The sequence below is a fragment of the Pinus tabuliformis genome, chromosome 2_1, assembly GCF_031772625.1.
Source record: "Pinus tabuliformis cultivar Carrire ecotype Pingquan chromosome 2_1, CPIR1, whole genome shotgun sequence".
NCBI classification, from domain to species: Eukaryota; Viridiplantae; Streptophyta; class Pinopsida; order Pinales; family Pinaceae; genus Pinus; species Pinus tabuliformis.
In genome coordinates this window covers 945,502,202-945,515,847 of record NC_142299.1, presented here as the reverse complement: position 1 = coordinate 945,515,847, position 13,646 = coordinate 945,502,202, and the positions used below count along the sequence as shown (strand labels likewise).

Sequence of the window (13,646 nt, the reverse complement as noted above, 5' to 3'; positions counted from 1 at the left end):
AGGAGTTAAAATCCTGAAAGGATCCGCGATTGAGCTCAATATACCACTTAGCGGCAGAGCCGGTGAGAGTCCTTTGAAAAAGGCGAAGCCGAATTGAATCATCAAGCCATGAATTGGATGAACACCATAGGTGATAGGTCATGACATGAGCTTGTGGATCCTCATTAGGTTTACCATCGAATTTTGGACAGTCACCGGGAATTTTCGTTGGAACCGGAGGCCAATATGGATTATGTAGAATAGGATCATTGGTCAATTTAGACACATCCAGTAATTCTAAAGTCGCTAAGAAAGGTAATTGAGGATTAAAGGACATCTGGGGCTGCTGTTGGGTTGGAGCACCAGGGTTCCAACCAACTGGTGGTTGCCCCCAAGGGCTTGGTCCGGACGGATTTGGCCCTATAAGGTTTTGTCCGTAGGGATTTGGGTTTTTCCCCCCAGCGTTCCATGGATTACCAATCGGTCCTGCAGGAGCACCATATGGTTGCGGATAATAAGGATTCGTCTGCAGTTGTTGATAATTTTGATACGGGGCAAACAAAGGTTGCCCTTGAGGTTGCTGGTAACCATAGGGTGGCTGGACTCCAAACTGAGTTTGAGGAGTAGGTGGAGGTTGATAAAGTGGTTGGGATTGAACCACAGCTTGCATTTGAAGACCAGATGGGGTCTGGGGTCCAGCTTGAGGCAAAAACCCAGGTTGAGCAGTGCCAGAAGGATGTCCTGTAGGTTGGGCTATCTGGCCGAAAGGATAACCTTGTTGATATTGGGGTTGACCTCCCTGCCCAGAAGGTTGTACCTGCTGGGAGGGGAGTTGTTGTTGTGGCACAACTGAAGGTTGTCCTACCGGACCAGATGGCTGAGTGGGCTGGGCAGTTGGTTGGCCTAATTGGATTTGAGGCTGACCGACTTGCCCAGAAGGTTGACTATACTGGACGGTAGGCTGACCATGTGGTTGAACAGCTTGTCCAGATATTGGACCATACTGGACATTGGGTTGGTTTGGGTTAACAGATGATTGACCAATTTGTCCAGTAGGATAACCTTGCTGGATACCAGGTTGGGCTTGTTGAACAGAAGACTGACCTGAGTTACCAGAAGGTTGAACATAAGAAGAGAAAAACGGACCACCAGAGGCAAAAGGGTTTCCATGGAAGGATTGCCCTTGTTGGTCTTGAGGAGGTTGTCTTGGAGATTGCGCAGATGATACTTGACCACCATGAAAAGAGGTGGAGCCCCAATCAATTGACAACGGAACTGATATCTCAACAAACGGTTGAGACGGAAAATATGGATCGTATAGCCCCTTGTTGGGACATTTGACGTAGGATCAAAGACTCCGAATAAGGAAGCCGAAGGATGACTAAAAATAGGAGTCGAAGAGGCTGCACATACCGTTGGAGCGGTTGTGATTGAGGTAACAGATGTACTGCGACTTTGTGGAGTAAAAGGCTCCGTGGTAGGAAAAGTGAGTGGTGACCAAATAGAACCCATGAAAGGAGTTCCAGAGGGCATAGTATCCCTTAATGCTTTATAGCCTGGTGGTAGGTTCACAGTAGTGGGAGTGCTACTGATAGGTGTAGGTTCCATTGCAGTGGGAATTTCATCGCTCGTCGCAACGGACTCGTCAGTCATTGTAGGGGACAAGTCCTCCATATCAGAGGAAGAAGGCAGGACTAAAACACGAGGAGAAGTATAGTCCCAAAAAGGGACACTGTCCTCAGAAGGTTCCCAAGTAGGGTTCCAATGAAACTGGTAAGTCTCGTCGCCTGGGGCACGAGAACTAAGTGGTTGTATACTTGGAACCACAGGAAGACTCACAACCGGTATCTCGGAAGAAGACGAAATTGGTAATTCCGCCAGGATGAAACTTCACAAAACCTAAGGAATCTACCGAGACAAAAACCCCTACTCAAACTAACGCAAACAAAATCTAACCAGGTAAATGTTATCGTGGCCGAATAAATTTTAGGATGCAAAGACACAACTTGACCTTTTCATGTTTTAAGAGTCGAGAAAAGGACAAAAGATGACTCTAGTCTCCTTCGAATGTTTAATGAGCACGAAGTGACAAGACGCTCACTGGCACCTTTTCTTTTAAGGAGTCCAAAAAGGATCAAAAGTGACTACTCTGGAGACTTTAGGCACAAGGTTTACCAAACAATCCGTAAAACTGCTTATACACCTTGGCAATCAGATGAAAACCAAGGACTTCCCGTACTGCAGTCAATCTTCCCGAATGTTGTGTTCAGTGCATTACGGCTTGTAAGGTGGCAGACTCGGCTTCCTGTGGATAAAGGATGATAACCTAGTGGGGTCTCCCTTATATACGCGACGGTACGTGGGAGCTCAGTCCGTGCTAGGCCACTATCGAGTAACAAGAGGAGGAATCACCCAACCGTAGTGTGAAACAATAGTGACTAGGTTTAACGACACCGGAACACATCTCTAGCCTAGACCTCTAGAATATGTGCGTTAGGTTCCAATGCGTTGTTAGATTCATTTGGTTTATTTTACAGTTGATCTTCAATTAAGTTTCAGTTTTTTGGTCCTACCGTATGTGATCTCTCAAAACTTCCTAAATGCAAACTATATGCCAAAATTATATCATTTCGTTCAATGAATTCTAACTACAGGAGAGTTGAGATTTTCAAACAAACAAAATGAACAATAAACAAACAACAAAGATCCTAATGCAGCTAATAACAAGAAATGAAACTTTTTCTTTTCTTTTCTTTTTAAAAGCAACAAATAACAATAAATGCTAACTAATATAATGCAAAAAGATCTTTTCTTTTTTCTTCTTTTAAAATGGCATAATGCATTTAAACAAATCTCAAGAGATATTAACAAGCATAAACAAACAAAATTCACTCAATGCAAAGAGAACCAAATCTGAAACACCGAGATGAACTGTCAAAACAAGGAAAAGCGCACAGACCTTCAATGAAACATGTGATCTAAGTTCAAATGAAGTCAAGAAAAATCCAAACAAGCTAGAGGTGAATTGCTCGAAGCACAGGATAACCAGCTTTAACAACCACTAGACAGGTGCGGAAAACAACCAAAAAGTTGATTGGACAATCAAAAACCAAAACCTCCCACAGAAGGCTCAATATGCGAAGCCACTAGATGCTCTAGGGCTGGGATACAAAATCGATAGAAATAAGCAAACAACTGAAGGATAAAGGTAACAACCAGTCAAACAGAGGTCCAACACACTTCCAGAAGCTGCAAAAGATATACAAAGACAAAAAATCTGAGTTTAAAGAGCTTCCAACAAACACACTGGAAAAATTCACAGGGCTGGCGCGACTGTCAGCCTGCAACTTGCGCTATTCAGGAATTGGCGCGAGTTGCTGTTGTGCAACATGCGCCAACTGGCGCGACTGTCAGATAGAAAAACGTGCCAGTACAGTTTGCTGGCCCAAAAAATAAATAAAACAGCCCAGGGTCTGGTCAACAGTACTCAGACAGATCTAACAGCAAGAAACAGCTTTAAAGCTGACCCAGAAAGCTCATTTATGCAAGCAGGCAAGAGAAAACTAACATGCAAGACAAACTCCAAGCCGTTCAGTTCATAAACCAAACCAGAGATTGACTGAAGTGGCGTTGATCTACTTCGCTAATGCAAAGCAATAGCGTTTCAAAGGCTGCCTGGCCGTGCTTCAGACTCCGTCCAAGGTTTATGAATCAAACAAAAAATAGCTCCTCCCCAGTGGAGTCGCCAAATTTTTGGAGAGGTAAATCCCCTCTGCGGACAGAGGCGATCCCACTAGCCCAAAATGGGTCTAGCAACAATCAAATCACGCTACTATGCAAGTTCCTAGTTGCATACTGAAAGTGGATTACAAGAACCAACCTGGAGTCCAACGCTAATGTTGAAGAAGAGTTGATACTCCCGTTCCCTTGCTCCGGCAGGTCACAATCCTTGCGATCCCCGCATATGGATACCTACACATGCAAAGAACGAAACGAAAACAAGCATAAAATCCACTAAAATACAACTATATTTCAGTCAGAAAGGAAATAGATCAAACATTATCATGATGAACAATAAGATCGGAACCATAATAGTAGTCGTTCATTAATGAATAATAAATAGAGAAAGATACAACCAAGGTTCTGACGTTGAACCTCTCCTCTGGCTGGGCGAGCAGCTATGTATGTCTTGCAATGGACTTTCTCTCTCTCAGACTTCCGGCAGCATAACCTCCCTATGCTTCAAGACTCTTACTATCACTCAAGACAAGCATAATCACAACTAGCATTACTCAAAAAACTCCCTTGTCAAATGCATGAGGACAGACTCTTATAGATGGAGAAGGGAGGAAGATACAATGCACCAGGACACCCATTGTGGATTGGCATTATCTCCGAAAAGCCGCAGTGGATAGATGTCAAGGATAGATGATGACTCTCGACCTCTATCAGATGGATTTTATCCTCAAAAGACTTCGTGGTCTGAAGGGAAAAGACATACGGGTGCACGTTTGTCAAAAATCATTACCAAACTTGGTTGGCGCGAGTGTTGCTCTAAGACAGAGCGCCAATGGTCGCACCCCCTTTTGAGGATCTCAGTGATTGGCGCGGGTAAGACATTGTGGACCCGCGCTAATGGGAAAAGGGCACTTTTCAGGGATATTTTGCAGAAGGTGTCTTCAGGGAACATGAAGTACATACTCAGGGGAACATAATGCAAGTGTTTTTAGGTTATGTCACTGCTCACAGGTCCCGGAATGCGTCCTCCAATGTACGGAAACAGGGGTAACAGGGACGGTGACCAATGGTGACAAATTACTGTGTAACAATTATGAAAGTGGATTTAGAAATTGAGGCAATGAGGAAATAGAGGATGAAGAGAGAAAAATGAGGAGAGAAGAGCAGTGGAGGAGATTTTAGGAAGAAAGGGAGAAGCAATAAGAAGAAGAAAAGAAATGTGTAATCGGAGAAGAAACAACACACAAAAAAGTTGATGAGCAAGAATAGACCTGGAAACCATAAGAGGAGGAGGGTGGACAGATGTAGGATCAAGAGCTTTCTCGGTAGATTGAATAATTGACAGAGATTGATGACACGAAGTTGGAACCAAATCCACATAATAAATATGTCAACTTGATGTGTAGTACGCAATAGGTCACTATTCAGTCTCCACCACTTCCAGCAGCAGAGTCAACTCCAAGCTATGAAAGGGAATGTGTTCCTCTTGATGATGATCAGGTTATGGACATGTAAAGAATTTTATGGATGATCTAGCATATCCTACTTTTATGAGAGAAAAGGTAATTGTGGTCAACACGAGGAGAGATATCGAGGCTATTGCTTAAGCGAACTTGACCTTCATAGGTGGAGCAAAGTCAAACACTCAGTGTCTAATGCTTGAGAATAAGAAATTGGAAAAGAACTTGCAGGCTATCAAGTAAGAGGTTGAACAAATCTATGTAGCAGGTCAGAATGCAACTTTCGCATAGGTCCACTTGGAGGAAATGAAAGTAGCGATACTTAATGAAGCATCGACACTTGGAGAGACCATGTAGAATCTCTATGAGGTGCTTTTTATTGTGCACAAGGTAGTTATCAGCATGCAAATATTACAACAACAGTGTAAATACTTTGTTGAACTATCAGAAATATGAAAGATGCAACCTTTTCCATGCATGAATGGGTAATGTGATACAAAGGGGCACCACTTGACATGGGTAAGAAAATAAAGCCATGGGGAGAGTTGGAGGAAACGAGAGTGCGGATGTTGATTCAAAACAAGAAGCAACTTGCCTCATTCATTGGTAACATTTAGACCTCGTATGCATGGATATATAATAGTCTGGTTTTCTTGGTGAATATGCAAAAGTTCCCATTGGTTGGTTCACTCACTGAAGCCAAACCCAAGAACCAGGTTAGAAAGGAGATAGACAAATACTTGGAGTAGCTGAAACAGATTAACACCAAGGAGGACTTGGAGGTGAATAGACATATCATGCACAACTACATTTGTGGCCCTCTTCAAGTGCGAACAATGTTGATTATGCTTCAGAAGGAAGTTGAAACTAGTTCCATGTCATTGTACCTAGATGCCATGGAGGCTAGAGTCCGCTTCTAGCCAGACACCATCACACATCTTGGAGATGTCATTTCACAATACCAAGATTGGCACTGATATGTGTCTGAAAAACATAAAGTGGAAGTTGTTGAGCTAGAGTTTCCCCAAACTCAAGCATCATAGTTTTTTTTCCTATTAGGTTGTCAAGTTGTTTCTACCCTATTTTGTCTTATATGGGTATGAGTGTAAATTTTAATATTATTTGTAATTAATTTGTTAGTGCAATTCAAGTGTCAATATTGGAAAGTGAAGAGTCATGATGTAATATAATGATTTATTTTTTAAATAAATTGAAGAGTCATGAGGGTAGTCCAGAAATCACAAAGGGGAGTTGAAGAGTCACCCCCTCTTATTATAAATAAATCCTCATAACTCATGTAAGCGGCTGGTGGGAGCCAACCTTTTGGCTAGGCATAGGCCTAGAAAGATCTTGGGAGTTTTGTGAGAGACTTGACTTCGCGATATAATAGAGGAAGTATACTTCTTTGGAGGAGTAGGTGTTGTTGACTTCATGTTCCACTATTGGGGCTTGTGATTCATCAATGGTGTATGTATGATTGTGTTATGAAACCAGCTCACAAAAACATAGAAAAGATAGATCAATGCCTTAGAATTCAGCCTCTTCGAGGGGGCAACCTCCTTTACATTACACAAATGAATGATTCTTTGATTATACAAATGAAAAGACCTCCTTTCTCTATATAGGAGTCTAAGCGGTCATAATATAATCTGAGCTGACATAACAATAATAATGTAAGGGCACAATAATAACAATGCCGGGCTTCTAAGGGCACAATAGTAACAATATGGGCACTACATGGGTACATCAATATAATAATGGGGTTGTACTAATAACAATAAGGGTTTACACTAGTAGTATAGCGGCCTAACATGCCCCTCTCCTTCAAAAAGTGTTGTCCTCAATGCTTGAGTAGTTCTTGATGCTTCTGTATAAAATTCTTGTCCTCCCATGTGGAATCTTTAGTAGGTAAGTTCTTCCACTTGATGAGATACTCTGAAATTGATCGATTTCGTAGCTGTCGGGTTCTTGTTTGTGTGACTTCTCCAGGTTCCAATATGATTTTTCCTTCCTCTTCAAGTTTTGGCAATATTGTTTGAATAGGGATCTTCTGCAACTTTTGAATGAGTGGCCATACTTCTTTGTCCTTCTTCCAATCATCCCTTGCTTCAATTATCCAATCTGGTTGGATAATAGAAATAGCACAAAAAAATGCTTCCACATCCTCATCCTTTCTTGAGAGTGCATCTGCAACAAAATTTTGCTTCCCTTTTCTATAGATGATGTCAAAATCATAACCCAACATATTTGTGGCCCATTGTTTTTGTTCTTCTAAAGATAATAGTTGTTCTAAAAAGTATTTAAGACTATCATGATCCATTTTTACCTTGAAGTGTCTTCCCATTCGGTAAGGTCGCCATTTCTTAAGTGCATATAGTATTGCCAACATTTCCTTCTCTTAAATAGCTTGCTTGAGATGTAGCAGTAAAAATACCCAATCACCTACATCAAAACATTCTTCACTACGATGTTGATCTACTTGTTGTTTCATTCGATTTTGCACCAAAGTGGCATTATCCTTTAAAAGTTGGAGAACTTGTTGTTGATGCTCGATGTGATCTTTCACTGCTTGAACCTTTTTCTTCTTGATATGTTGTTCTATCTTTAGAGTTTTAGGAGTGGTAATTTCTTCTAACCCTTCACAAGATATGGTTGGATTCATTTCTTGATGCTTGATGTGATCTTTCACTTCTTGAACATTTTTCTTCTTGATATGCTCTTATATCTTGATAGTTTGAGGAGTGGTAATTTCGACCAATGAATTACAAGATATGGTTGGATTCATTTCTTCTTTCTCGATGTGATATTTCACTTCTTGCACCTTTTTCTTCTGGATATGTCCTTCTATCTTGAGAGTTTGAGGAGTGGTAATTCTTGCCAATGCTTTACAAGATATGGTTTGATTCATTTATTCTTTCTCTGGGGTTGGGTCCTGGCGTATATCCTCCTCTTTTGATGTTTATTGATCCTTTTATTCCTCCTCTTCATACTCTATGTAAAATAATTTCCTCTCAGCACACTTATGACCTTTAGTGCACTTGCTATCACAATTGTAACACAACCGTTTTTCTCTTTTTTCTTCCAATTGTTGTGGTGTAACCCTTGTAGGTTGTGGAAGGCTAGGAGAAACAACACTTCCATATTTATAGTTGTGACGGGTAGAATTCCTTGTTGCCATAATTTTACTTTCCACTATGTAACAAAGCCCTTTTACTCTTTCCAATTGTTGTGGTGTTTCTCTAGAGAAGGTGTTGCTCTTTGTATCCTCATAATGTGCTATCATTTCCTCCATGAAAATTGACCATGTAACAAGTTGTTTACGAGAACAAAGCCCTTTATACCATAAAAAATGATCCAGTTCTAAATATGAAGATGCAATACATACCTTTTGTAACAATGGTACACCATGTAGATCAAAATATTCCTCCATCTGAAGTATCCAATTTACCAGATCCTTGCCATCAAACTTCCTCATCTTGCTTTTTCTTGATTTTAGGAGCTTGATCTTGAAACAACTGTAACTCTGTACTTTTGGATCTTTAAGTTCTAAAACTATGACCTAAAGTAGCCCTCTATGTCCTCTTTCTAATGCCACTATTCTGATCCAAATTGGATTCTCCAAGGAAGAGATATGCCAAATATCCCACAATGACTTGATTATAGACTAGTTCAGTAGAGAGAACTTGTACGATGTGCCACGTGTCACTGTTTTGACTTTTGGCTCTAAAAAATATATAGAAGAAACTAAAGTACGTCCGATTTCTGTAACTTCTTACAAAATTTCAATCCGATGCTCAGAGAGAAAGTTATGACGATTTTCCCCAAGTCACTTGTTTGGAATATAATTCAGGAGTCTGCAAAAAGACCAACTTCCTCAGACTATATCTCTGAAAATATAGTGAGATAGGATCTAGAATTCGGAGCCAAGGTTCAGATTGATTTCATCTCAAATGGTTTTTTTCTGAGCTTCTGAAACTTCGTAGTGACATAGTTATAGCGAAAATCCCACGATGACCTGTTTAGAGCAGCAAAACCCTAGAATCCACAGCTCTAATTGCAAATGTTATGAAACCAGCTCACAAAAAGATAGAAAAGATAGATCAAAGCCTTAGAATTCAGCCTCTTCGAGGGGGCAACCTCCTTTACCTTAAACAAACTAATGATTCTTTGATGATACAAATGAAAAGACCTCCTTTCTATATATAGGAGTCTAAGGGGTCATAATATAATCAGAGCCGACATAACAATAATAATGTAAGGGCACAATAATAACAATAGTGGGCTTCTATGGGGCACAATAGTAACAATATGGGCACTACATGGGTACATCAATATAATAAGGGGGTTGTACTAATAACAATAAGGGGTTACACTAGTAGTATAGGGGCCTAACAGATTGGAACTTTCACTTTTAATAAAAGCTCATAGTCGACATGCTTTCATGCGTATGTTGTGAATATAGTAGGACTATTCTTATGCTATTTAACTGTCACTTATTCTTATGAAGTATTTTGTTTTCATTTTTATGAATCTTGTTGAATGTGGATTTTTGTATTAATTCATCATTGTTAACTTGTAGACTATTCCACATATTATCTTGTGATGTCATTATGCTCGTGTGTTCCTTTCAAACTGCGTACTATTACAAGATTCTAAGGGGCTCACTTCCTTTTCCCTTCATGTGTTGGAACCTTCATGCATCTCACTTGACCTTCCATAGGTTCACATAGATGTTCTCACCAAAGACACCATGCACCACTCTATGTGTATTTACAGCCAAGGCATATCATTAACACTCAACTGTTGGGACTCCTAGTCCAAAAAGTGTAAGCTCTAGTTTGGACTTTATATCAAGGAGATACCATGAATGTTGGCAGGTCCAACATTGTTAATAGGACCCAAATTTGGGATAGATTGGATGGCTACTATTCTAAACTATGTGTACTCAGTAGGGGCCGACTACCAAGAAGCCGTTAGAGTACTTGCTTGTTTAATGAAGTGCACAGTGATTTTAGTTGTTGGTTTAGTCAGCCTTATATTCAGGAGAGAATTCCAATGAGTTTTTTTCTTCTACATTAATCTTCTATAGTTTCTAAAGTGGACCTATGTAGGTGCCTTAAGGTCATGGAGCATATTTTTTTACGACGCGTGATTCGTCCTCAATTTTCTAGATTTGTTTTTTAAGGATATCAATGTTATCTTGATGGGCCCTAATCCAAGTTCACTGTTAGTCAACCAAGAAAATCCCTACACTACTAGCCTTTTTTACATCAATTTGCACAGTGCGAACTGAAGTCTCAACCAAACCAATATGGGGGGATGCAGGGACCAAGTTTCCGCACCCTGAGATGGTTGTGATGTCAATTTTATACCTTAACTCTACCTTCACACAGATCGATAAGCCTTTAGGGCTTTTCAATGTACTTATCTATTAGTCTTTTAGAACCTGTGTGAAGGTATGCGATCATCCTTCACATAACCCTAACAAACGATCTCAGTACTTACACGCCTCTGTAACTACTTTGCTGTATAGTTCTCTGAATTATCTTAAGTGGTCGTTAATTCTATCATGCAATTTATATTATCTTTGTGTAAAGATATATCTCTACTTGCATTCATATAATAGAGGAAAACATATAGATTCTCGCATCAATTTAGCAATAAAACATAAACCTAGTGCTTAACATAACATAATCACAAGCAATTGACAGAAGAAAAATACACAACAATTTCATAATACTCCTCTTTATTGATGATCTAGATGTTCAGTATAGACTCTGACTACCCTGCGCAAAGAGTTGCAGTGGTCCGCGCACTCAACTATGGACTTCTACCCTAGGCCTCTGTGCACTCAGCGATAGAGCATTCCTCCTACGCTAAGACTCTTTCTCTTAGCCCTCTACAAACTCATCAATGACTCCACTTAACTGAAGAAAAACTAAAAACTGACTTAGAATCCTGTTAAGACCTCATTTTTAAACAGTCCCACAGTCTGCGGACTAAGGGCGGATCTCATCAAGCTGACACAACCTATCTAGACTAAGGGCGAAAACCCTTTATGACTCTTGATATCTTCGTGCTCCGCGACCACAAAATGCGAAGACTTTGCATTTCTTTATACAAAATTCAGGCTTTCTACTCCAAAACTTGGGTTTTTAACCCAAAAATTGACCCAAGGGGACCCGTTCCCAACAGGCCCCCAACACAAACATGGTGACTTGCCCTCAAATCACTCGGCCAATGCAGAGATCTTATCACGAAGAACTCCCATCTCCACTTGGACTACTGCAACTTGGGCAGTGCACTCTGTTGCCACTTGTGTCATCTCCTCAACTAGTTGCTCCATCGCTAGCCCTATACTATTTGACTATATTTTCTGCTAAGTTGCTTGTAGAACAGCCAACTTTCCTTCGATGGTGGCAGTGAGCACAAAGGCTTCATTAAGCTAAGGCCCTATTCTTGCCTTGAGGATGGTCTCTTTGCGCTGCGCTACATCCACTTGCTCCTTTAGTACCTTTGCCTCCTGCGATTTGGCTAGCCTCTGTGTAAGAACAACGGTGCACCCCATCCCTTTGACTTCATCATATCACTGCTGTAGCTCCTGGGCCTCCATTTCCAACCTTTGCACGGTGGGATCTTCCTACAAATTGGTAACCACCTCGAGCACCTGCTTGAAGAGCATGGTACACTCCGTTACGGTGTTTTTTACTGTTGCCACAACATCCTTCACAGCTATCTCGCACTCCTCTCTAACTTCTGGCAGGGTTGAAGTGTGGATCTTCAACTGTAGTTCTGTGATCTTGAGGTTCAGGTCAAATTGAACCTTTGCCAACTATATTTTGTTGTCACACACTTGAGTAATGAGCTTCCGAATCTGCACATCTACGGGCTCATAATCTGGAATGGCCAGCTCTGGGACAAACCTACATGCCTCAACCACCACCTTGGCCGTGTGCTCATTTTTGTCTGTGATGAATTTGACGAGGTTGACAACAGAATCTCTTTGTACTGTCATCTGAGCGTTGTTGAATTTATGCTCACTGATTACCTGTAACGCACACTTTTCACGGGCCGGAAGTTCTGCGATCACGCCATCCTACAAATTGTGAAGTGCCTCACTGGGAAGCACGACCAAATTGAGCCTAATTTCTTTGAGGGTGCTAACAGTGGGCCTGTTAGCTTTAGACTCTGTGGTTAGCGCTCCCTCCAGTAGTAGTATTGCTGGGGGATCGAGGGTATGCACCATCCCTGCTACTTCCAATGTGTCGTGTGCCAAAACTATTTGATGTCACGTTGCCTCATCCCATGCTAAAATGGACCTGCGACACCTGGATTTATAGCTCATGCAGACCCATTTAAATGGCCCCCAAGGCCTGTTTCTGTTGTATCTCGAACTGTTGCAGTGGTATCTCTAACCATATCACCCATATCATTTAAATCACCTTCTGTGAAGGTGATCAGATAGAGAGAAGTCTTGTTGGACTTAGAATTCTTTCGTGACCCTACCTTCTGTGGATCATTGTTGCGCTTAACGTGGAATAGAGTGGTCTCTAGGTTCGCTCCTCCGTGGTTTGACTATTGTTCCTCCTCCTTTGTCTCTAGAGAAGCCGACTTCTTACTCTTGTCAAAGCTGCGCTCCTCTTCTTCTGCCTATCCTCCCATCTGCTTCACAGTGGCATGCTCTACCTTGGCCTTGTCCTCAACCTCATTTTTTCTTTTTGCGGCTAGCTGCTCCATCTTTAGCTTGGCCTCCTGCTTTTTCCACTGTGCTGCGGTCTTGCTAGACCCAACTATCAAGTCCGAGGTAGTGCACCAATCTGCCAGCCAGCGGTCGAGGACTGCTGTAATTGCGTTGTCTATGGCTAGGTATGGCAGTTCATACAATTTCTGCTCAGGGTCCTTGCACACATGTATCGAGACCCGGTGGAAGTCGGCCTTGAATTCCACATAATCATGCAGCTTCTCATACACAGTTGGCGACAACCTCGATTTGCGGTTGATGGCCATATGGATGCTCATCTCCATCAAGATCCAAAATAAATTTCTGTCCTTAACCCTTTGAGTGTCCTTCGTAGCCCACAACAAAGTGAACTTCATTGCCTCTGGTAGGTCGGGTGTGACCAGAGGAAACTGACTATCCTTTGGTAACTCCCAAGCAACCAGCATTATGGACAGGAGCAACCAGGCATAGTGGAATGTTTTGTTGTGATCCTATGCCTCTCTATAGTTCATGAGGAACTCTCCACAAAGGTAGCACACCTAGCTAAACTTTACGCCCTCCGCACACTAGGTTGCTAAGGCTACTACTTGTGTTGGCACTTCATCTGTGACACTTGCGCATAATCTTTCTTGCCAATATTTGTGTTGTGACTTTGATCGCGGGATTAGCTATAATTGTGATGGAATAGTTGTGTGGCTTCTTAGGGAGTTTGAACTTTTCCTTCATTACTTCAGCGAGGTTATGCTTGC

At 41.4% G+C, this 13,646-nt stretch overlaps 1 pseudogene; it reads right to left on the bottom strand.

Annotated features, from left to right (window-relative positions):
* LOC149203764 (nucleobase-ascorbate transporter 12-like) overlaps positions 1-13,184 on the bottom strand; it is a 175,924-nt pseudogene extending 162,740 nt beyond the window's left edge.
* Positions 13,185-13,646: the final 462 nt, after the last annotated feature.